This window comes from Artibeus jamaicensis, unplaced genomic scaffold, assembly GCF_021234435.1.
Source record: "Artibeus jamaicensis isolate MK-2021 breed Jamaican fruit bat unplaced genomic scaffold, CSHL_Jam_final contig_327, whole genome shotgun sequence".
Taxonomy (NCBI): Eukaryota; Metazoa; Chordata; class Mammalia; order Chiroptera; family Phyllostomidae; genus Artibeus; species Artibeus jamaicensis.
Genome location: NW_026521772.1, coordinates 4,308,800 through 4,334,369, shown reverse-complemented (window position 1 = coordinate 4,334,369; position 25,570 = coordinate 4,308,800). Strand labels below are relative to the sequence as shown.

At 42.7% G+C, this 25,570-nt stretch overlaps 1 protein-coding gene across 1 annotated transcript in view; it reads left to right on the top strand.

Moving 5' to 3' along the window:
- Nucleotides 1–25,570, top strand: part of ACBD6 (acyl-CoA binding domain containing 6) — a 134,595-nt gene that overhangs the window by 72,313 nt on the left and 36,712 nt on the right.

Here is a 25,570-nt window from a genome sequence, read left to right as displayed (position 1 = left end):
CTTGTGCCCACTGAGCTGTCACTACGTGTCTCCCTTCGCTGTCCTCCCGGGCAGTGGCTCTTGTTCTGAGCCATTGCTGTGCTTTTCCGTTCGTGTACTTCTGCTGCGCTTTTTTAAGCATTATACCTTCAAACTACGTTGTATTATCTTTTAGGGTAGATTCCTTCCCTACCTGATTGGAATTATTCCTGTTACTTTTGCTTGTTTACTTTTCTGTGTGAACTCTGAAATCATCTTTCAAACCTGTTTCCCCCAACCTCCACCACCATCTCTAAGTTAAAAAATAAGGAAACAAATTACTCATGCCCGTGCATCTTTTATTTTGTTGGGATTGCTGGGCAGTATTTTAAAATTATTTTTGTTTTTAAATTACAGTTGACATTCAATATTATTTTATATTTGTTTCAGGCATATAGTATAGTGTTTAGACAATTATATAATTTATGAAGTGATTATGTAATTTGTAAAGTAGTACCACATATAGTGCTATAATATTGCAATAATACAGACTGTTATATAATATTGCAATATTATGGACTATTTCCCTTATGGCGTATTTTATGTTCCACGACTGTTTTGTAACTGCCAATTTGTATTTCTTAATCCCTTCACCTTTTTACCCATCGTCCCCACCTCCCTTGCATTGGCTCACTGTCTATGAACTATTTTGTTTCATAGTTCATGAACTATGAACTGTCTGTGTTTCTGTTTATTTGTTTGTTTTGTTCTGTAGATTCTACTTATAAGTGAAATTATACGGTATTTGTCTTCCTCTGACTTATTTCACCTAGCACAGTACCCTCTAGGTCCATCCATATTGTCGCAAATGGTAAGACCTTATTCTTTTTTATGACCGAGTCATGTTTGTTCAATCATTTGTTGATGGGCACTAGGTTTCTTCCATGTTTTAGCTATTGTAAATAACACTATAATGAGCATAGGGGCACATATATCCTTTTGACTTAGTGTTTTGGTTTTCTTCAGAGTATTTTGGAAGGAAATGTCCCCAAGTTAGGCATAGCCTGCGGTTTTTGCCTGCGGGTTTCCTGTATTCTATTCGTTGGGTAATATAAGGCAGACAGTCCAAAAACTGCCTTATGTGGCAACATAGGACACTCTTTATTGAATATCAGCTTTAATGCGAAGTGAAAGTTCGCGTGGGTTTTCGGGGTGGATCAGTTAGGACTGTATTTCTGGCCGGTGTTCTCCTTGTCCTCTTTATGGTCACATGACCACTCTATGCTGACCCACCCTTGATTTCCCTTTGAGTGGCAGTCCTCACTCGCATGATCCAGTTTCATTTGGGGACTCCAACTCTGTCAGTTCGGGTTGCTAACATGCTTTCGAGTCAGAGGGCTTTTGGAAATTAGCTCTCAGAATAGCCTTCCCCTTGTAATCTCTTCTCTGGTTTTATTATTGAAAACTCTTTTAAAATATAGACAATACAAACATAATAAATGCAAGTAAAGGTACATCTCTCTCATGACTCAGTCTTTCTTAAACAAAATTATCATTGACTGGCCTATTGGTTGCCAAAAAAGAAAATCAATTTTATTAGAAGTACTTGCATGGCCACAGATCTCGGTTACTAGCCCAGCTGAGACAGGCTGATGTTATCAAGTATCTGAAGACTAATTTTTACCATTAGCCTGCAACTGAGCAGTAATTAGAGATACACGTGTTCTCCTGTCATTTTTACCCTTCACTGTATCTTCCATACTTTTATTGGCCTGCAGTTTTTCTACATTCTGTGACTCTGATGGAATTGGAACTTTTAATTTTATTTCTCAGAAAGATCCTTTATAGATTTCATTTGTTATCTGGCAGTGTTACGGACGCAGTTTTGTCTTTTCCCCTGCCTGGTATTGATTTTTAGTTCAACTCTGAAAGCTAGGCTCTTAACCGCATTTCAGATTAGGGTATGGGTTAAATACACACACATACACCCCGCAGACCCCGTGAGTAACTTTGATCTTTCAAGCCCTGGAGAAAGGCTGAAGCTATTCCCAAAGCACATTAAAAAGTATTTGAATGCTGAAGATTTATTGCTAGGTTTTCTCGGGTTTATTGTAAAGTAGCATTAAGGAAATAGGGTAGAGGGAAAGGTAGAAGAAGCATTGGTCGTGTTAGGTGTCTGCACTGTGCCCTGGGTATCACGAAATTCATATACCATTTTTAAGTAGTAAAAGACAACAGAATGGGGATCATGGCAATCCTAGATTTTACCTGGCTGTTGAGGGGATTCAAATGAAGACCACAGGCCCCCACCCCAAGGCTGCCCTGCTGCTCCTGGAGTCAGGGGTCTCTAGTGACTCCTGGGCAGGAGACTCAAATGGCTGCCTGTAGGGTAGCTTCCCAGTTCTGTAGATCAGAACTGAGTTCTTCATCATCCGAAAAGAACAGAACAAATCACGAGTAAGGTGTACAGCAATGAACAAAGCCGTCTGTAATTCTGTTACAAGGGGGCGGGGAGAGATGTAAAGCAGCACTTTAGTGTTTACAACGCACCGAGCGTTTACGGGTATTGTTTTAGCCATCACATCTGTTTGAGCTGGGTGTGTTATTTTCTGTGTTCTACTGATGGAGAAGCCGGGGCTTTGAGAAGTCGTAGAGGTACTGAGTGATGAAATCGAGATTGGAACCTGCCGTTCGGACTGCAGAGCCCACGCTCTCAGCCTTTCCTCTGTGCAGCCTGAGTACGTTTCCTTCCCATCTCTACTTTCGCTGCTCACACATCTGTGACATTTGAAAGATATTTGGTGCACTGCGGTACCTAGAGTAGTTTCCTTCATTATTTAAAATAATGGAGATACAAAACACATTCACTGAGGCACATTTAGTACAAAAATCTTAAGGATACAACTTAATGCATTTTATGTACATGTATTTTTTTATTTTATTTGCCACAGCTTTAACCAAAGTAACATGTATGGGCATCATTGTATATATGCAACTACCGTCCATACAGTTAGAATATTTCCAGAACCCCCAGAAGGTCTTTCCTAACCTGCCCTCTGTCAAGGACCCGTTTGTGGTTTTCGACCAGACCGGTGTCCCTCTTCCATCCCCGCCTGCTGTCGTGTGTGTGAGTTCCCGTTGCTCCACACCCGCGTCGGCTCTGTCGTTTGCCTTGGGTGACAGCTGTGCCCGTGCAGCTCACGGCATCTCGTGGTGGTTTTGATGGCCATTCCCCTCGTGGCTAGTGCCACTGAGCATCCTTTATGTGCTTGTTGGCCATTTTTGCATGTTCTTTGGGGAACGTCTGTTCAGACCCCGAGCCCATTTTGTTGTTGTTACTGAGTGGAGAAAACCCACGGGAAGCAAAGTTCTTTGACAGCAAAATCTGCTGTGGGGAGCATGGACTCAGGGCCAGCCCCTTTGATCACCAAATCACCAAATCATCATTGGTGATTTGTGTCACCATCCTCACACCTGTCTGAAGTCTTTCCAGCAGCAGAACCAGCTTCGGAAGGACCAGCAGTACTGACCTCAAAGGGACAACATTTCACGATAGACACCTGACCAGTGTGCGTGCAGGGAGGAGGTTGGGGGTTTGACTGGGTGATGGTCTTAGTAGTGGGACAAACGAGATGACCGCCTGAATCAGAGCCTCTTGGCATTTTTCTTTTCATCTCTCTCTTCTGGCACCGCCCTGGTGGGGGAAAGGAAGCGCTGCCTGCTGCTGTCGGGCAGGAGGTAAAGCGGCAATGCCAGTGAACGGTGCCAAGTTCCACACACACACACAGTGACCCTGGGTCAACCATTTAAAAACCTGTGCAGGGACATTCAATAACAAACAGTATAGATAAATTAACACTGTGCATGGTTGACTTCACCAGTGAGCTCGTGTGACCCAGGAAAGCTTTAAATTACATACTCAGTTTCTTCAACAGATGCAAGGCTGTTCACATTTTTTTAATGTTTTTCTTTTGTCAGTTTTAATAAGTCGAGTTTTTCAAAGATTTGTCCACTTCATCTTAAGTTGTAAAATATTGACCTACAGTTATTCCTGATACTATCTTGGTATTTTTTAGTCTCTTAGGGTGTGTGGTGATATCTTGTTTTTTAGTCTCTGATGTTGTTAATTTATTTTTTACTGATTGTTCTTGCTAAGGGTTTGTCAACTGTATTAATCTTTTCAAAGGGATGGGCTTTTAGTTTGTTGATTGTCTCCATGGCACTTTGGTGTCTGTCATGATTTCTGCTCTGTATTATTTCCCTCTGCTTTCTTTGGATTTAATTTGCTGTTCTTTTTCTGGCTTCTTGAGATGGAAGCTTAGATCATTGATTTTCAACTATTCTTTCCTAACAGGTGTACTCAGAGGTATAAATTTCTCTTTATGCACTACTTTAAATGCATTTAGCAGATTTTGATCTATTATCCTCTAGTCAAAATACATTTATAATTTTTACTGTGATTTTTTTTCTTTGAATCCTGGGTTACCCAGATGTGTGTTGTCTAATTGCCAGCAGTTTTCTTTCCATTTTCACCTTTAGTTTGGCTCTATTATGATAGAAGAACCTGCTCTGGAGGTTTCAGTATTTTCAGGTTAGCCCTGCTCTGAGGCCCGGTGCAGTCGTACCCGGGACTCGGCCAGTGTTCTCCTTCCGTATCTGTAACTCCCTTTTCCGATGACAGTGAGCAGCCTGCTCCCGGTGTCTCGTCCTGCTGACGGACTTGATCGGTCTCCCCGCGGGTGCCCGTCCCTCCTGCTGCCACCCCCCCTCCCCTGCACGGGCGCCCTCCTCATACCGAGCTCCGACAGTCCGCCCCGACCACCTTCCGGAGGGTGCCCTCCCGGCTCTTCCTGCTCTCTGCCTCCTCGAGTCGGGTCGCTTTGCCATGCCAGTGCCTTCCTCCCTCAGCGCGGGCTTCAGCGTGCAGCCTGATGCCAGCGTTCTGGGGGCTGTCCCCTCGCCCCTCTTGGTCTCTGACACTTGTGCTGGGCCGTCTTCCTGTGCGGACATCCTCCTCGTGCTAGGGGAGCTCCGCCACCTTGCTCTGGACCACCTCTCCTCTGCCCTCCCACCCACGGAGGCACCCATCTCCCTCGGCATCGTCTAATGCAGACCTCACTGTGCCAGAAAGGAGGCGGAAGCGCTGTATTTCATATGGTGATGGTATATTGCACATATCTGTGAAGGACCATAAGCTGAAGTCAGTGTTATTTTCCCCAAAAGAAGGTACCCTGTATTCTCGGTCAGGTACATAGATTGAGGGGGCCGGCACCTCAGGCCAGTGAGGACCTGAGCTGGCTGGGGCTGGGCTGGGCTGGAACTTTAGTCGGACCTGGTTCACCTTGCTGCCCTCCACGTCTTGTGGGAAATTCGCTAGGGCCTCTGCTTGTGAGCCTGTGGGTCTCTGCCTCCTGGGCCCGGAAGACTGGGGAGGATTCAGTCCGATGTCTCTGCTTTGAGCTTCGTTCTCCAGCTTCCTGCCTCGCACCTCTGGGTTGTGTTCAGCCTGAGATTTGTGTCGGAGGCAGCCCTCCTCCTCCAGTAGGACTGTGTCTTTCAGACACAGCCAAACAACAGAAGAGCCTTGTGTCTTTGCTTTTAGAAACTCTGGCTTCCCACACGGCCCCCGATCCATAAAATAAGTCACGTAAGAGCGCAGTACCTTGTGTTTGGGACTTCTGCAGTGGCTGACTTGCTGAGCCGCCCCACCCACCCTTCCAAAGTTCTGCTGATTTTATGTCCCCCGGCGCCATCGTTCATTTGTGCCACTGTCCAGTTCCAGCCTGTGCACGGGGTCGGCCAGTGTCCCCGCTGCAGGAGCTGCGGGGTGGGGGGCGCTGTCCTCAGAATAGCTCTGTGGTTTAGTTCCCTCCGTCCCTTTGGCTTCCAGGACCCTCGGATGTCTTCGTATGTACATTTTCTTTTTCGGTTTACCTGAGCAGGTGGCGGTGGGAAAGGTAGTCTTCCTCCACCCTGCCTGAGACGGGTGCCGGTCACGCACATGGTTTGGGTACTTCTTTTTTGCTTGAGTAGTGACCACCTTTTCATGTCACTCAGTGTTTTTCAAAAAGCTTTTTATTGTTTTTTATAGCTTATCTAGCTGAGGACAGTAGTGGAATACATGTTATATATGAGAAAATATAAGAGACTGTAAGATAAATTGGATGCATCATTTCAGAGTATCTTCTTCCTTGAAGATTTGGGGAATATGAATCATTGAACTTAGGAGTAGCTCCAGAAATCATTTTGATACATAAACACACATAGATATATAATTTTGGACTAGGATATAAAATTACACACAAATTACTTAAATGAAATGACTTGAATGAAATGTCATGTTTTCAACACAGTCATATAGTCACTTAATGTATTCTTCCAGTTTTTCTTGTTTTTCAACAATTTTTTTCCCAAGAGTGGCATTTTTAGTTTAGATTTATCTTACCTTTTTCAGTAGCCATTCCTTGAGGCCATGGAATTCTTGTTGGAATGACATGAAACTAATTTTATGTCACATTAAATCACTTCTAAGGTGATTTTTTGTACATTTCAACTTCTTCAAATTGAGATGTCTTACATCACTGTTAACTAGGTCATGTTACTGCCTGTGTTTAAGTCTTTAGTTGTTAATATTGTCACTTTAGTTACATTTCAGTGTTACGTTGTCTTTAATTGCCATTTAAAATATTTCAGAAAGATGACTATAATTGCATACTGGAAAAAGGGCATTGTACATGAAGAAAGGCACCAAACAGAAGTGGAGAATAAATTTAATATTAGTAAAAGCAAATACCATTAGAGGAATGACCATTAGTGTGTGTGTGTGTGTGTGTGTGTGTGTGTGTGACCAAAGAAACCTCTTCATGGAAAAGTTACTTTCTGTTTTGGACCCAGCTGTTGAGTAGAGTACTTGGCATGGGTTATCAGTCCCATGGGCGGAGGGTACTGTGCACCGAGTACTGGTCCCAGGGAGGACTCCAGCCACGTGTGGCATTGTAAGGTCATCACTGTGCCAGCACCAGAAAGAGAAGCACGGACACTGCTGCCCATTGCACCGTGGTGCCCGAGTCCCCGAGGAAGACACAACACAGTTGAGCCCTGGGGGACCGGTGCTGTGCTCACACAGAGAAGAGGCAGAACAAGATCAGCCTCAGACGTGGGCGTTAGTCGTCCACGGCCAGCAGGGCAGTGTGCCCACCCGCCCCCTCTCGTGTCACAGTGGAAGGAGCCCTGCCCCTTCCCTGAGGAGGACAGTGCAGGAGTGGGTTGGCCAGGTGCCATGTGACATGCACACTTTAAGAAGAGACCAGAGAGTATTACAGAGACTGAAGCGAGGAAAGATATTCCCACACAAGGGGAGACCGTACCTCCGGGACAGATTCCTGAAGGTAGCATTGCTGGGTCAGAAGGGTAAGTGCCCTCTTTTCCAGGTGTTGACAAATTTCCCTGCGGAAGGGTCGCACCAAACCGCCTTCCCAGTGACAGCGTACGAGAGCCCGTTCCTCGAGTCCTGTCAGCCTGCTGCGCTGTCACAGGCTCAGATGCTCGCCGAGCTGGTGGAGAAGTGGGATCCCAGTGTGTTGTGCTTTGCGTGTGTGAGCTGTGGCTTTCTTTCACGGGTTTGAGGGTCATTTTTATGTCCCTTTTTGGTGTTGTCTATTCACATTTTTCTATCAGGTTTTTGGCCTATTGTAGCCCCATTTTTAAGAGTTGTTTCTATATCAGAGATATTAGCCACTTTCTGTGGTATTTGCTGCAGATATTTTCCCCTAGTTTTTCAGTTTTATTTTGACTTTGTTTATGGTATCTTTGGTCATATAAAATTTTTTTATTTTTATGTAGTCAAATTTGTCTGCTTATCGCCTCTGGATTTTAAGTCATGGTTAAAAAGTTTTCTCTTATACCGAGGGTAAAGGGGAATTTACCCATGTTTTCTTCTAGTATTTACATGGTTTGTTATTGCACATTTAGATCTCTAGATGCATGGTTGTGAGAGACGGACCTAACTTTGTCGTTTTCCAAATGGCTTCCCAGTTGTCCCAGCATTATTTATTTAGAAGTCGATTCCCCAGTGATTTGAAATGCCACTTTGTCATACATTTGGGTCTAATTCTGGATTTCAGTCTATTCAGTTGGTCTCTTTGTCAGTTCATGCAATGATGTAATTATTTACAAAAGAGGCTTCATAGATATTAATGTCTAGAACTGCTATTTCTCCATCAGAGTGTTCCCCTTTAAATGTTTTCCTGGCTATTCTTGAGTGTTTGTTTGTTTTATATGAGTTTTAGTATCAGTTTGTATGATTCCATAAAATCGCTTGTTGGTATTTTGGGAAGGGATTGCATTGAATTTATGAATTAGGGAGAACTGACATATTCATAATATTGAGTCATCCTATCCAAGTGTAGGAGGTATTTTTCCATTTAATCAAGTCTGTGTGTATTTCAGTATTTAATTTTTTTTCTCATACATGTTCTGCACATTTCTCGTTAAATTTATTCTTAAATATTCAATCTTTGTTGCCATAAACTATTTACTATTTATAAGTTTTTCAAATAGTGTTTGAGATTTTTAGATCTCTGATTTCTTTACTGTAGTCCACACTATATAACGTCATGGTCTACAATGGAAAATATTTCAACTGTAAATGAAGGTGTAAATATGTTGAGTTCCCCTGTTTTCCCTCACGTTTTGTCCCTGTGACCCTAGTTAAGGGGTCATTTGGAAAGTCTGGGCTAATGTGTTAAATCACCTGTATGATTTGCTGGAGAATCGCTTTAATTCCACTTAAGAGTATGCAATTAATGAAAGTCAGGTGTGAAAACAGACGCCCTGGGCCAAAACACAATACATGTTGTCGTTTGATCTCTTTTTCCTGCCAAGTGGATCATTATGAAAATAGCCTTCAGATTACTTCTTTAATCCCTGATTCTGCAGAGTCCAGCCCTCGGACTTGTTTTGCTTCTTCCTAGTTTGCTAGTATGTTTTGGGTCCTGAGGAAGAAATGTTTTCTGGCACTTGAGCCTAGAACCTTTCCAAGGGAAACGTAAAACTCCTCTCTGAAAGGAATGGAGCTTTACGGAATCTGCAGAACCTGGGGAGGGTGCGTGTGGTAATGGGGGAGAGTGAGGGGATGGAGACTAAATCCAACAGCTGTGCTTATAAAATATATGGCTGTTTTATATTTTCTTATAGGGATTCTTTTCATGTATACCGATTTCTTCCCCGCGAGATTATTTGATGAGAACACTTCCCATTTTAAAGGCTCGATAAATCCCTGGTCTGTGGTGTGACGGCACATCCTTTTACACTTGGAATATGCCTGCCACACGTACATTGGACTCTTGGTATTTCGAGGGCAGAGTTTGACTGTGCACTGCTTCTAATATTAAAATGATTACTTGACTGAGCATTCTAGGTAATTCTTTTCTTAATAGTTCCTAGAGCCATTCAAAACTCAAAATTTTAATGATCAAAGAAGTAAAAGGTTTTTTACTTTGTCAAAAACATCAGTTGATAATATAAATAGTTTTTCGGATTCTCTTTATAATACTTTCTAAAAATGTTACAATTTCAGTATCAAATACCAAATACTACATCTCAGAATGTGAGTGTTCTTATAATATTCTTTATATTTTAAAATAATTTTTTATATATGGGGTAAGTCATAAAGTTAGAATGGTATATTCAACAAATCCTGATCCCACCGGTTATTGTTGATATCAGCAAGATTTAGAATTCTCATTGGTCAGTGGGTCAATTCTCATCTGCCCCAATGGGTTATGGATTAAAAATACATATATTTGCACATTTTTACGCTTTGCAAGCTCACATATTGCCTTCTCAGTGACATTCTGATTAGACTGTTTTTAATGTATTAACCAACTATAGATAAATGCATTTAGCTAAAGACTAATATTTTTGTAAGGTGATGGTATTTTTTTCTTGATACTCTGTGGTTATTAAATGTTTTAAGTTACATCTTTGCAGATGATTGTTCAGATGCGTTACTCTCTCATGACACCCTAAAGTAAGCAAAGTGGGAAAATGACAGATAGTACTCTCTCTGGGAAAAAGAACATGTTTAGCGAGCTGAAATAAAGGGGGGAATCACAGTGAAGGAAAAAGAAATAAAAAGTAAATGAGGTCATCAAAGTCAGAAAAATTGATATTGGCAGGTCCTGAGTGATGCTCCTAGATGAGCAATCTTTCAAAATACTTCTTGTACGTTGCTGCCGTTCCTTTATTTATTATTAAAATAACATGATCCATGAGGAGCTTGGGGTGACTCTCGGCCCAGCTAATTCTAATTAATCCAGTCGGAGGAGCAGGAGGGTAAGTGGAGCAGTCTATCGGATTGAAATTCATAACTTAATTGAGGTCAGAGTCCCGGTCTGGGAGAACAAAAGTCTTTTGCTAGGACCAGGCAGATCAATAGCAATAAATATCTGGCTTGGATACAAGTAGCTTATGGTGACAGATTATCTGACAGTGGCCAGAGGTCCTGGTTCTGTTAAGGGCAGTCTTGAGCTTGCCATGGTTCTTGCTGATGTTCAGTCCTCACCCGTGACACTTGGAAAGAAGTGCTACTATCAAGAACTCTTGAAAGTCTCAAGCGGTATGTGTGAAACTCCAGTGCCTTCTCTGTGGTATTACCCAATGAACATGCCCTAGTGACACTTTTTTTTTTAAGTGACAAAGGAGTTTCTGTCATATTGCCAGTAAGAGCCAAAGGATTTGCAAAGTTGATTAATCTTGAGAGCTAACTTTTCCATTAATAATTCAAAAAGAGTGTATGGAATTGCTTTGGGGAAAGGGCATAACACAAGACCATGTTGTCTCGATTTGTATATAACTGTAAAAGTTAAAGAGACCCATGTTATGCTAGCATTAAGGAGTTAGTGGTAGCTTCTTTAAGTTTGGTAATGGTATTGTGGTTTGTAGGAATTTTCCTTGTTCTTAGGTGCACACTGATACCTTTAGGGACAAGATGTCTTGATGGTTATAATTTCTCTACCTACTTCAACAAAAACGGATAAAGAAAACATGGCAGTATGTTATCAATGATTAAATATGAGTAATAGGTCTCTACCTTTCTACATATATAAATATTTTCGTAGAAAAATAACAACAAAAAGAACCCTGTGTAATAAAACCATTAGGCCAGTGTGTTACCAGGAAAGGTTTTCCTCTGTCCCAGGCTGTTCACACTTTCAATTTCTACTTCGTTGTCAAAAGCTTAGCTGTTGTTTTATGTGTTATATTATCGTTTATCCATAATAATAATAATTACTGTTATTTAATCAGTATAAAGCTTTGCATTCCACCTATCATTAGTAACAGTATTGCCACTGAGCCTCAGCTGCCATCTGACTGAGATCCGCAGTCGTCGGTCTTAGGTGTGGAGAGCTTCTGGGTACCTGTCGCATCTCCACCGACGCTGACCTGTCCAGACTGCCAGCCCCTTTGTCCGTGTGTTGCTGTGGCAGCTCAAAAACGTGACTTTTTTCACCCTGTGTAATTATGACAGATCAGTCTTCCTTTAATGTCACAATCTAACTGCTACCTCGGTATTGAAATGATTCTGCGGTCAAAACCCTCTGGTACGGGGGTGTCAGACTCATTTTCACTGGGGCCACATCAGCCTCGCAGTCGCCTTCAAAGGGCTGAATGTAACTTGAGGACAGTGTAAACGTAACTGCTCCTTAACTAGGGGCGACGAGCTCGGTGCTGCCACCGGGTAGAAACCAGGAGCCGGGCCGGATAAAACAAGGTGGAGGTTCAGCCCGCGGGCCTTGTATATTTGCCGCCTGTGCTCCAGCAGCTCTTACCTGTGAATCGGCCCCAGCTGTGCTGTCCAGTGTTTCTCACCTTACGAAGGTGGCGAGCTCCCTCGGATGTCTCAGAAGTCCCTAAATCGGGGTCACTGAAATTAACTGTAGATTTTTAAAACAAGAAGCTTCTACTCCAGAAATATGACTCAGGAGGGGTTAAGTGGTGTTGGGAAGATGAAAATCTCAAATTTATAAAACGTCTACACATAAGTCTGTAGTGCCAGGTTAGTAATTCCAAACCCGATTTTCACCGGCCAGTCCTTCAGTGTCACTGTCTGTAGCTGGAGTTCGGGTGGAGACAGTCAGAGGAAACTAACCCATTCCTATGCGAATCACTAACAACTCTTTAGAATTATCAGATATGATTTCAGTTTTAAAGGAGGGATACAAATTTACATATAATCCTATTGGCTGAGCACTTGTTATTTTTCAAATAATTGTGCGAGACGTATCTACATATTGGTCTCTTTTTCCTTACAACAACCTGTGAGATGAATTTCTCCACATAATAATCCAAAGTCACATAGCTACTGCAATGTCGAGGTTCAAATCCAAGTTTTCCAGTAACAAATGATCCCTGACTGGTAAGTTTTCAGTTAGTTTATCAAACTAGAGTGGAAATATGAAGGTTTTATAGAGAAGATATTGTTAAGCAGAACAAACAACCGGGCAGTCTGCGCCTGGCACATGCCGCTGCCCCACAGCCGTCCACGCCCAGCCACGTCAACCCCACCGTGTTCTTCAGTGCATCACGGTCCAGGGTGAGCCCGTGGGCTGTGTCTCCTTTGAGCTCTTTGAAGGCAGAGTTCCAAAGACAGCAGAAAACTGTGTTCTGAGTACTGGGGAGAAAGTATTCGGCTATAAAGTTTCCTGCTTTCACAGTTTTATTCCGGGATTCACGACTTCACAGGCCACAGTGGCACAGGTGGCATTTCCATCTACGGGGAGAAAGTCGGTGATGAGAATTTCATCCTGAAGCCCCCGGGTCCTGGCATCTTGTCCACGGCAAATGCTGGACCCAATACAAATGGTCCCCAGTTTTTCATCACCGCCAAGACTGAGTGGTGGCTGGCAAGCATGAAAGACGACGTGGATGTCGTGGTAGCCGGGAGCACTGCGGGTCCAGGAGTGGCAGGACCAGCAAGAAGATCACCGTTGCTGACGGTGGACACCGCTCATGAACTAGACTTGTGTTTCACTCTAACCACCCGCCGTTCCTTCGTAGCCCGGGAGAGCATCCCTTTGTCCCCATCTGCCCGGCCCGGTCTCTGACCTTCGTGCTCTCATGGCCGTTCACTGGATTCCGTGTTTTCCTGACCCTTCCGAGTCCAGCTGGATTGCAAAGTGAAGTTCATGAGCATGGGGTAAAAACTAAACAGAAACAAGGCAGTCCAACATGAGGTCATTCTCCAGTGTGTTTCTGCAGCTTGGAACCTTTGTTCATGTGGCGCTCCCCTATTTTCTATAAGTTCGCGTACACACCAAAATAAAATAATGATAAAACAGCTCCCCTCTGATGGAAGATTAGGGGACCAAAGGCGTATTTTTAATGAGTCACTTGGGATCTAAATGTAGTCAGAGACTATCCACCCTGAGTTGAGGGAAGCATGGTGGAAAATTCCTATCCAAGGAAGATAAAATTAAAGAAGAAGAACCCCAGTTCTCAAGAAAACATCACTAAATGTATAGAATGTTCCCCAACAGTTTTATTTAACTAGTGTTTTTCTTTTAATTTTTATTTTTTAAGATTTTATTTATTTTTAGAGAGAGGGGAAGATAGGGAGACAGGGAGAGAAACATCAATGTGTGGTTTCCTCTCTCACACCCTCTGTGGGGACCTGACCTGCAACCCAGGCATATGCTCTGACTGGGAATCGAACCTGTGACCCTTTGGTTCACAGACCAGTGCTTAATCCACTGAGCCACACCAGCCAGGGAAACTAGTGTTATTGTAATATTTGTATTTACTTTATTGTCCACCATGTGTTTTCTCTCCAGTTGGGTTGTGAGTTCTTTAAGTGCAGAGATCCTGTTTTCTGTTTCTTTAATATTCCTAGTAGTCTCGTGCATAACGTTCAAAATACAGTCCTCATTCAACAAGTATTATAAACTATTGAAGAATGGTTGTTCCTTTGAAGATGAATACCCCCTGACCTGAAACACATACACATGCACGTGCACACACACGCAAAAGCCTTTCCCCTGCCCTTTCTTCATTAAAGCATCACCTCCTCTGGAAGCCCCTGACCCACCCCCATCCTCCTCCTCCTCCTCTGACTACAGCCTCCTTTGAGTTCTCTCTTGCGCTCCGTGATGTGCTTTTCCGCACCTTTCACAGTACCCATCATTCTTTATTGTAAATGTCTCTCCGTAGGGCTCTGGGCTCCTTGAGAGTAGGGACTTGGACTTTTCCGTTCCCAGACCCTAATGCATGACCAGACACATCACTTCATAATATGTGTTTGATACGAACAAAGAGTACAGATTTAGAAGAGACATAATAATACCTCTACAAAACTGGTTTTTATGAATGTATAGAAAGAAAGATTAGTAAACTTGATCTTAACAAGGTTGACCGAGTGTCTCATGACTCTGTGGACCTGCGGTCAGCGCACCTGTTTATTCCGCGAAGAACTGTTGGAGAGAGGCAGGCCTGAGCAGGTCGCTGCCGCACGCACATCGGGCGGGCGGTCCCGCGTAGTGGGTGGGGAGGACTTTGGTCTAGACCTGAACTACAGGTGCTCTGCGGCGGAGGTTATGCGTTATGAGACCACGGTGCCCATGTCGAAATGGATTTTTGGCAATGGACTGGTTTTGTTTTGTGGAGCTGTTACTTTTTTTATTCAAGCAGCTCTTTATTTTTTAGAAATGTGGTGCCTTCTTTAACATACATTTTAAACTGTGAATGGTTGAAAGAAATAGAGAGAATCTTGTAAAACTGGTAGAAGACATTCATTTGTGACAAATGTAGAAAAAAGAAAGAGCTGAGCTGTGAAGTAATCATATCCTCTCTTTTATTCTCCCCTCCCTGAAATGCACAACTTATATTCCCTGTGCACGTTTAAGCACATCTTCACTAGGAATGCAGTAGACCTGCATGGAGACCAGTCCGCATGGCCCAGTTCATGCCCTGGACCCGACCCGAGGGGAGGTCCTGCTCCTTCAGTGTGTGCATCTGGGCCTGACCAGGGCCCAGGGGCATGGGAGCGGGAAGTGGGGGAATGGACTGGGCTCAGACATGGAGGCTAAGGTGTCTGTACTCAAGTATGTGAGCCCCTTTGTGATGATGCAGGATGGAGCCAGGGGTGGGGAGGGGGGTTCTGGAGTTACCCATTTGTACTCTCATCCTGGAAACAGAGATGTTGGGGGAGGCCTATCTACCAGTGTGGTGGTCTTCGAAGTGCTCTGTGAACCCCACAGAGGTACCTAGGAGTTTCCCTCCCCACTTCATCTTCGACCTGTTTTAGGATTAGGCTTTGGAATAAGATTTTGTTTCAAGAAAAAGTTCTCCTATAATGAATTATGAAGGTAGAGATTAAGTCTAGTCCTTGCTGGATACCAAGCCTTTAGTAGTACTTAATACCAAGTGAAATACTCAGCATTTGTAAATATTTGTTGACTAATAAAACAAATGTATTTAGACCCTTATGCAAAGAAATCTCTACATCTCAAAAAAATGTAGGCAGAGTTATCCAGTTAACAGAGAAACAAGTGTCAATGCAAGGAAGTCTGAAAATGGTGAATAAAGACGATGAAATCGGTATTTAAAGGTGGAATGTTTTTATCACTTTTCCCTATTCCATAGAATAAGTTTACACGTATTAGCTCATTTCATCCTTATCAGAGTCCTGTGTGGCACTGCCCACATTTCACAGCCGAGAGACCAGAGCTCAGAGAGGCCCTGTGAACTGCTGTAGGACACGCAGCGAGGGAGTGGGAAAGTGGAGTTCACACTTCCCAGTGTCGGTGGTGGACTGCCCCCCCCAAACACTGTCACACTGACTCGGTACTTTTAGAATTCACAGCCATCTGACTCATTTTATGAGGAATACACTAAGAAGTTTTGCATGTCCTTAATAGTTTATTTATAACGAAATGTTCCTGTGTAGATGTGATTTTGTTTACCAGGCTTTCCCCTTCAGTGTGACATTTAATCCATGCTCCTTTTCTCAGAGCTCATAATTTTCTTTAATAAGTTATATTTTTCTGTCATTTTTATATTGAATACTCACTCCTTTTGCTAAGTTTGTATCTAAGAATGAACAACTGGCTCACGGTGCAGTGTGAATCAAGTTCAAATTACTTTGAGTTCACAGAACACCCAGTGTCATCTTATTTTTACATCTAACTGAATTATAGGGCACTGTCAAAGTGGTAGGTCCCAGGATAGTAAATTGCTCCTTCTTAATGGTCCCCTGGCTGCATCCTTTCCTGCTATTGCTATAAACCAGAAATTGTTGACATTTTACATTATTGTAAGCCTGAAAACAAAGGAACTTTTTTTTTATCCCCAAGCAATTCACCTTCTTCACCATTAACGTTTCTGAACATCTTAGCTACCTGCAACTGAATTATAATGTTTTACATACTATAAAGATGACTGCATGCTCAGAATTGGATCGACTCTGTAATTCTGTAACTTTTTAAAAAGGCAGGCAATTCTTCCTCATTGAACTGAAGAAATGGATAGTCATCTTCCTTAAAACTTGTTTGAATGTTGAAGTGGATGTGTTCATGGATGATTTCTGAGATTTATTATTTAAATGTATGCATGTTATAAAATATATTTGGCTGTGCTTCATGTTGGCTGAGTCTAAAATGTTCTTCTAAATGTCACATTATGAGGATGAATTAAAGGTGAAAGAATTACCCAAAGTAACAAATGAGTCAACAGAGCAAGGTCTAGAAATGGTCAAGCTTGCTTTTTTGATGATCAAACTGATATACTACTTATGGAGTGGTTAATAATGCCTGAAAGATGGGAATAAGATAACTCAGGAAAAATGAATTTTCAAAGAAAAGGTGATTTTTCTGTGAAACAAGTGCTATAGAATATTTATGGGCCACGCTCATAACGCACGTATATGGAGATTGATTGCGCACAAACATCATCGGTGGAAGATTCGGTGGTTATCCTGGGCCCAGGTGAACAGTGAGACCGCAGCATGGCACTGAGCGTAGAAGATGCTGCCACCGTGCTGGCAGAAGTGCATTCTCGAAAAGCCAGAGCAAAATGCAGCCGTATACACAGAAGACTATAACAGGTCCAGTTTAGGTTTTTGTATTTCCAGGAGGATGCGGATCAGTTTGAAGACTCTAGAGGAGGGTTTTTAAAAATTGGCTGTTGGGCCCATGAACCAAAGAATCGCGATTCGGTTCCCAGTCTGGGCACATGCATGGGTTGCAGGCCAGTTCCCGGCAGGGGACCCACGAGAGGCAACCATACATTGATGGTCTCTCCCTTTCTCCTTCCCTTCCCCTCTAAAGATAAGTAAATAAAATATCTTTAAAATTTTTTAATTGGCTGTTGGGAAAGGAGTGTCTAAGGAAGGTGTCACGGTTGCAAACTGGCGTGGGGCGCGTGCTGCCCAGAGATCTGTTTTGGTTTGACCCTCATACTGTCACCCACAGTTTATTTGTAGCTTACTGCCAGTAAATTTTACACAAAAATACAGATTTTAGGATTCTCTTGGAAAACCTGAAAATACGGCAGCCCAGGGCCCATCCCCACGGGGCAGCAGTCAGCTCGAAAGCTCTGTGGCGCCTGCCCGCAGCTGACCACCCTGGAGCCCGCCTGTTCCCCATGCCCACTGCTGCTTCCTGCCCCAGCTAGCCCCCCTTCCACATTCCCGGCCAGAAGTCCCTGGAGGGGTTTATAACCCTCCATGTAGAAAGACTAGACTTGGAGTTGAGTTGCCTGGATTCCAGTTTCTATTCTGTCACTAACTGCGCGGCCTTGAATAAAGCCTAGTTGTAAAATCAGCAAGGTAGAAAGGAATTCAAAGATCATCTGGTCAGAAATCTCTCTACTGAGCTTTCAAAGGGTGGGTAAGCTAGCTAGCGTCTCTGTTTGAACATTTCACGTCACAGAGTAGCCTATTCCATTTTAGAAAGTTCTAATTATTAGAAATTTCTCTAAGATGTTGAGTTTACGTCTGCCTACATGTAATACTAAAACTGTAAATTATATAAGGTATCTTCTCATTACTACAGAACAAAGTAGAATTGTAATAACTTGATAGCTGTGACGCAAAAGACAAGGTATATACTTTTATACTTTTATTTTAAAGTGTGATTTGTGAGTAAAATGTGCTAGGCCACCAAATGGGTGAATGCTTTTATGGCGAAGCACTTTAGAGATATATATAGTATTATAATATTTATTAGTCAGATTTTAACCAGACCAGTTATGTTTTGGTGTAGACTTAGTAACCAGCCTTTGTTGTACCATTGTTTTAAATATTTGCCGTCTCTTTGAAAACAAGAAAGGAAGAGAAAGAAAAGGAAAGAAGATACCCTCTGTTCTTGTTGATATAATGGCATTTGTCAGTGTGTTCGTACTTTCTAATTTTCCAGGACTTGCAGACTTAATCCCATGAGCTCACTTGTAATATCACTAAAGGGTATGAGCTGGCTCTGTGGTTCAAGCTGCCACCTGAGGGTTTCTCCTTCCCGTGGAGCTTTCTAATGGAATTCAAGGTTCTCTGGAAGGGTGAGCATTATAAAGCCTTCCCAGGCTGCTTGAGAGCAGGAAGTGCACGGCAGGTTCAAGGACACACAAAGTTTAATGTGCACAAACATGCCTCTGCTCCTGCTCCGGCTCCTTCTTCCCCTGATTGGCAAGGTTAGCTGTGGGAGGCCGAGCTTTTTAAAGTGATTTGATTAACCCACCACTTTATTCCTCCCACTGTGTCCCCTCCCCTCCAGGCACCAGCCCACCACCTTCTTTGTCTTTGCCCGTCTTCACTTTCATTTACCTCTTCTCTCTTCCTATTTCCTGGTTCTGTGTCAAATTGCAACATTTTGTGAAACAGAGTAAGGAATTCAAAAGTCAAGTAACTTGGATCATTGAAAGTTTTGGTGTGAAAGATTTCCATACTTATGGATGGTTTCTCTACACTTATGTTTTCTAAAACTCTTAATCCCTTACCTTCATTTTGACTTACCCTGTGATAGAAGGAAAGATAGGATTGTCACTTACATTAGCAATTCACTTAGACTGATGAATATAATTCCACAGACCTCTATCAAGAATTGGTTTGTACATAATGAATTCCTTTCACAGTAGTTTTTTTTGTAAATAACCTTTTAATTACAACTTTAACAGTGTGCAAATTGTAATAGTAAGTGTAACGAACTTCCATGTGCTCATCGCCCAGTTTCAGCAATCACCAGCTGGTGGGCAGTCTTGTTTAATCTGTGCTGTGCCACCGCCGCCCCCATGCCGGGCTTCGACCTTTCCAGAAAGGACAGAAGAAAGCGGTGCACACCAGAGAGAACGGGCATGCACGTAGAACTTTCGCAAAGACTTTTAATAGGTTCGCACACTTGCTGAAGCCCTTGCATGGGTCTCCTAGGAAGAGAAGAACCCGGAATTGGAATCCCTGCATTTCAGCCAAGAGAACACACTGCACTTCTCAGCTTCTCTCCTCATCTGAATGTCAGGCTTGGGGGTCAGTAGGCTCTCCCGTGAAATCAATGTTGTCGAGCCGGTGGCAGGGTCTCCTAACCTGCCTGCCCGCTCCAGCGGTCAGTTTCTTTTCCTTCAGTGCTTCTTGGTTTCTCACTTTGTAATTGACATTTCTTTTATCAATGTTGACAGACTAGGAAGACTTTCAATGACTCACCTTTCATGGCCGTAACAATTCAGAATTTTATCTATAGCTTCTGAGTTATTCATTGCAAGCAGCTCAAAGTGGAAACATACTTCTCCCTATAGAGAGGGGATAGAATGACTAATAATGAAATGCATTAAGGTGTTAGGAACTTCAGTAATAAAACTGGACTTTCCATTGAAAGAGGATACTAGCTTCTAATTACTAATTTTAATGAACAATTAAAGCGTATTTATTGAAAGTATAATGGTAGCTGACTGTACAGGTCAAAAGGATAAGCTTCCTTGCTCCCAGCCTCCTTCCCACCCCTCATCCAGCACCGCGCTGAGCCCCTCCTTGCCCCCGCCCCGGAGCAGCCACGGTGACAGGGCAGACCCGGAACACAAGAGGTCAGTGAAGGGACAGGGCAGCCAGCATCACCCCCCCCCGCCCACCATAGGACTGTCTCGTTGTGAGCCCCACAGCATCTGCCCTGATGTGAGCTGAAAGAGGAACAGCTGACGTAATTTAATTGTGAATTACTTTCTTTCTGAATCCTGGGATTATCTTTTGTGTATGGCATAGTTTCTCTCTCGCCCCCTCAGTGAGAGATGGGACATAGAGTAAGGCACACAATTCTCATTTGAGTATGGTTAAAAATATTTCTATTAAAGTTATAATTTACGAAAGGAGCCACCCTCATTTATAGATAGCCATTTTTTTAAAAAGTCCTCCATTCTGGTATTCCCCCTATAATGTTTTGCTTTGTATTTGGAAGTACGTGCAGTATTCTGCTGAGAAAGGGAAAATTCAGCAACAACAACAAAAACCCCAGATCGTTTAATGGTTATATCTACTCAACAAACTTGTCAAAATTAAATATATAATCTTAAAAGGTAAATATATACCAGTTTACTATATGTTTCTAAGCATACATCAACCCATGTAACATATAGATCAACTTGTTTGTGTTAACCGATGTTTTAGTGTTTGAAACGCTGTAAAGTATGGGGGTCGCACCATTGCAGGCCGGGACCACGCAGTGTCGGTCTGCACCGCATGGCACCTCTCTCCGTGGGCGACTGTCGAAGGCCTGGTCACCGTGCTGCCTTCAGGGTTAGCTTTCTTCAAGGCCGGGTTCTTGAAGCTCAATAAAAAATATGACTTCTAGAAAGATTAACCATAACCATGACTGTCAATAGCTCTAAAGTATTTTCTATTTAAAAAGTGTCCTTAAAATTTGTTTCACCTGTTTTCCAGAGTCTGTGTGGTTCATAATTACTGGGCTGAGGCTGGACTGCTGTCAGAGGTGGGGCCCTGACCTGGCTCTGCAGGGAGTCTAGGCACCTGCTTTTAAAAAAAAATTAAAAAGTTGCCGGCAAAGAAAACTATCCCCACCTACAATTTATTAAACCTTGACATACTGCATCACTTAAAGAGTTCTTGGAGAAAATTAAAGCCCTTTTGACTGGGTTTTTGCAATGCAGGGACATTTTTAGTGACATTTAAAAGGTTTCTCTTGTGTTCCTCTAATGGGATAAATAAAAAAGGCTTGTTTTAGCCCAGCAAATGGGGGGACAATCCAATTTCCTTGATTCCATCAAGACACTCTTAAAGCATTAGGCCGTGCAGTAAAAAAAAATTCAACTGACCCCCTTTGCCTGATGGCCTTGAAAGTGGCCTGCTATGTAGGTGTTTGCCCAACACAGCAGACTTGGTTATTGCTCTTCCGACACATTCGCTGATGGAAAAATCTCATGCGAAGCTCCAATAAATGTCAGCTTATGTTACACAACTATAAAACCAGTGCACCAGACTGTCATGGTCCCTCTGATGGGCAGCCTTTCGTTGGAAGATGAAAAGAAATCCTGTCAAGTATGTTTAATACTAAGGAAAAGGTAAATTGTTTAAAATAATATCTTAGGAAACTTTTATTACATCTAATTAGTTTGCTGCGGTTGGTGTTGATTTCCGTGCGTCCAAACACTGGCGCTCATTTACAGAGGGTACACCGGCTAGGACAGTGACTGTCAGACGCCGGCTCCTTACAGCAAATTGCGGGTCCCACCCTCAGTGTCTCTGGTTCAGTAGATGTGGGCGGATCCTAGCAATTTGCATTTTTAGCGAGTTTCTGGTGAAACCGATGCTGTTGGCCTGGGGTCCACAAGGGGAGAACCACTGGCCTAAGGGATCTGTGAAAAGAGATGTTCATCTCCGGATCAGTGGTTCAAAATTTAAATCAAATTATTTAGTCTGAAAGTTACTAACATTTGAGCGCATGCTAATGTGAGAGAAGTGTCTCGATCGGTATCAGTACAGTCGAATGGGCAGGCGTGTGTTTGACCTTTGGCCTCCTCACTGGCAGTCCCCAAATCCCATTCTGTGGTGGGGGGGCGGGGGGTCAGGGGAACACGAAGGCAGAGCTTTCATTTTAGAGAAAGGTGTGGGCTCCTGTGTGTTATTTGAAAGAGTAGACACTGGTCATACTCTGTTTCCTGTGACCTGCTGCATAATAGAGAGAGAAGCTGTCTCTTATGGTGTCCTCATAGTGAAAATGTTCTTTGAAAGGGCAAGATTTTCTGCCCTTTAACCATGTAAAAACCCAAAGCACCTTCTTACTAATTTTTTTAATTATATTTGACATTCAGATTTTTTTAAATTTGACCATTTTGTTTAGGAAACGTGGTCATTGTGTTATCCAGAATACTTCATTCTAGCCACATCAGAAGTATTTCCTTTGAAATATTAGCATAGTTGTCATAACCCACTTTGACTCTAGTCTGGAAGTTAGACACACGCCGTTTGTTCACCTGTCCTCAAATGCACCTGTGTAGTAAATAGACAAAAAACTACCCTTCTGACAAGAAATTGCCGCAGTGAAAGGTTTGTTGACATGCAAAAGTCATAGAAGCAAAATTAGACCAAAAGAGGCTCCGTAACCTCCACAGACCCCATTTAAAGAAGGTGGGCTGGCACCCCTCTCATTGTCTTCCGGTGGAAGCCTGCGCACAACAGCGGGTACTTGATACCTGTTCTCACAGTGTCTGAATGCTTCGTAGTGGGGACGTTCTTCTGCTTCACACCTCTTTTCCTCTGTCAGCCCAGGCACCTCCCATCGGAACAAATCCTCTTCAGAAAACAATATATACTTTATATTTGCAAATACATTGATTTCATGTCATCCTCAAAGCTATTGTTCGTGTTTAACATTTTCCTTTTAAAGTCATGGAAGTGCCATGGAATAGAGATACAAAATCCGGCTGAAAGAATGCCATTTGTTAGAAATATTCTCGCTTTAGTCATTGGCACTGTCACCTTTTAAAAATATTTGTTGAATTTGTGGCTCACTTGGAAGCACAATAACTGCTACTGTTTTTAAAGAGTTATCAGTTGCCCTGGGCTTCCTTTGGGAGTAAGGGCACTATCTCCATTACTTAAAACTCAGTTTGAAAATAATTAAAGGTGACTCTGAGATTGCCTTGAGTTAAATGAATGGAGTCGGGCAATCAGCACTTTCCGGAGCCTTCCTGCATTCCCCAGTGTCCCCTGAGCCCACATTTTGTGGTTCCCTTCCAGCACCACTTGCTTTGGTTTGGGGTTTTTTCTTGGCTAAGGCTAGGTAATCAAGTCCAATGATCTTGCTCCACCTTGTCCTGGGCATTAGTCTGCTCACCTCTCCCTGCAGGGCAGTGGGGACTGAAGGCAGAGTCCCGAGAAGACCCTACAGAGGAGGTCGGTATGGGAGTGGTCGGGTCAGCCCCTGCCGCTCTGATGCCCGACAGCTGGTCTCACGTGGCCCGGTGCCAGCAGCGTCTTTACAGGCTTTTCGGCGGAGATTATTTAAAGGAGATTAATCCCGATAAACCCCTTATATTTTAATTATTTCTGTATGTATTTATAAAACCTGCAGTCTGCTTGTTTCAGGGCACAACTGTCCCAGCCCTGTCTTTAACCTGGTTTCCATGATCAGATGAGCAGATATTTCTGTTACCCCAAAGGATGCCCCACTGATTTGATCTTCCCAGTTGTTGAATTTGGGTTCTTGTTGGTTTGGTTGGTTTTGGTTTTTCATTTCTGCTTGATGTTGCTACCATTACTGTGTTTTGAAAGGATAACTAAAGTTAATATGACTTATTTTAGAATTACTGCTAAAATGCAGTTTTTGTGTTATATGATAGGAATCCAAACCTGTAGACGTGCAGAATGTGAAAACCTTAAGGTTTTATTAAAAGCAGTGAGCCTCTCAGGGTATCATTTTTTACAGTGGGTTAGTAGACAAGCCTTCCCTGCTTCCCTGCATTGACAGCTTACTTCACGCCTGACCAGGGCGTCCAGAACGAAGATCTCTGTCTCCCCAATTTACGTTACTGAGGGTTATAAAAAATTTCCTCTGCATTTAAGAGATAACACAGTATGAACAAACCAAAAAATCCCACAGAGCTTCTGCACTGTCCCCGGGGCCATGAGAACCTCAGTCCCAGCCACCGGCCACCACGGAGGGGCCTCCCAGTCCAGGAGGCTGCTCTGCCCACTCTGGCACTCCGCCCCTCCCTGACGGACCTCCGGAGAGGCTCACCCTCCTGTGGGCCTTCCGGCTTTCGGGAGCTCGGACAGGGCGTCTGCATTTAAGGTCTCTTCACGATGCTTGTATCTTCTAAACGCTTGTTTTAGACTTTTATCTCAGCATGAAGTTCCACTTCTAGTTACCAGGACTGCCCTTTTCCATCTTAGTTGAATTTCTTCATGTTTAGCTGAATGGATACTGACAGATCGACAGGGGGTGGAGGAGGAATCTCGGTTAGCCGAGACGTTAGTAACTGATGCTCATTGTCCAAATTCAACGACAACTGTTGCTGATGTTCTAGGCGTGGGAGTTACACATAGAAATTACAAAACTCGCCATCGCTTTACTTCGTTTGTGCAAAGAACGTAAGTTTAAAGTCCTAATTCTGTTGTTTGGCTTAGTAGATGACTTTGGGAAAGTCATTTACTTAACTGTGCTGAATGAATTTCAGTTTCCTTGTTTATGACATGGAGCTACTGCCTGCTTGCTTCAGGGTGTTAGTTTCAGATAAGTTGGTATATTTGGGTGCTCTGTAAAATGATAGGCAAGTGCAGGTTCTTATTTTCTTAAAGGAAAGCATGTCTGAATGAAGGAAGACCTGGTAAAGTTAGGCAGTATGATTAAAGATCTTTACGCCACCCATGTTTTGTGGGTGTTTTTTAGTTGTTGTTAGTTGAGCTTTTTCCTTGTTTCTTTCCAAAAAATGGCTTTCTTCCCTGTAATTGTTGTTTTTCAAAAATATTCTTGAACATAATGGTTGTTTTGGAAGCATATATTACAATAAAAATTGGAATCTAATCTAATGTAATGTTATAATATAAACAGTAGTATATTCATTCTTATATATTATAACCTAATATAAACAATCTATAATTATTATATCATATGTTCTCACATTTTAACTGATCTAAACTTTCTATATTCTGTGTTAGAAATTATCTGACCTGAAGACAATTAGAATATGTGTCAAAGTTTTAAACAGAAAGATAGCATGCTTAGGACAATGCTTGTGAAAGGGATGGGAGACCCCGTATTTTTCAGACTACAAGACGCACGCCTTCCTCACAATTTGGGAGGAATAATGGTGGTTAATGCTGCTGTTGAGTTCTGTTTACATTTACGTTGGTGAAATACTATGTTATTTATGTTATTAAATATTTTAACACATTTTTTGCTTCAAAAATTTTTCCCTATTTTCCTCCTCTAAAACCGAGGTGCATCTTATGGTCTGAAAAATACGGTGAGTATAAGGGAGGCTCTTGTAGGAATGAGTGGATTAGGATGTTAGGACCTGGATGGGGTCCATTACTGTGGAAAAAGAATTAGAGGCCAAGTGCAGTAGGAGTGTTCAATTGAAGAAAAGGGATATAAGTCTCCAAAGCCATGGACGAAAAGATTTC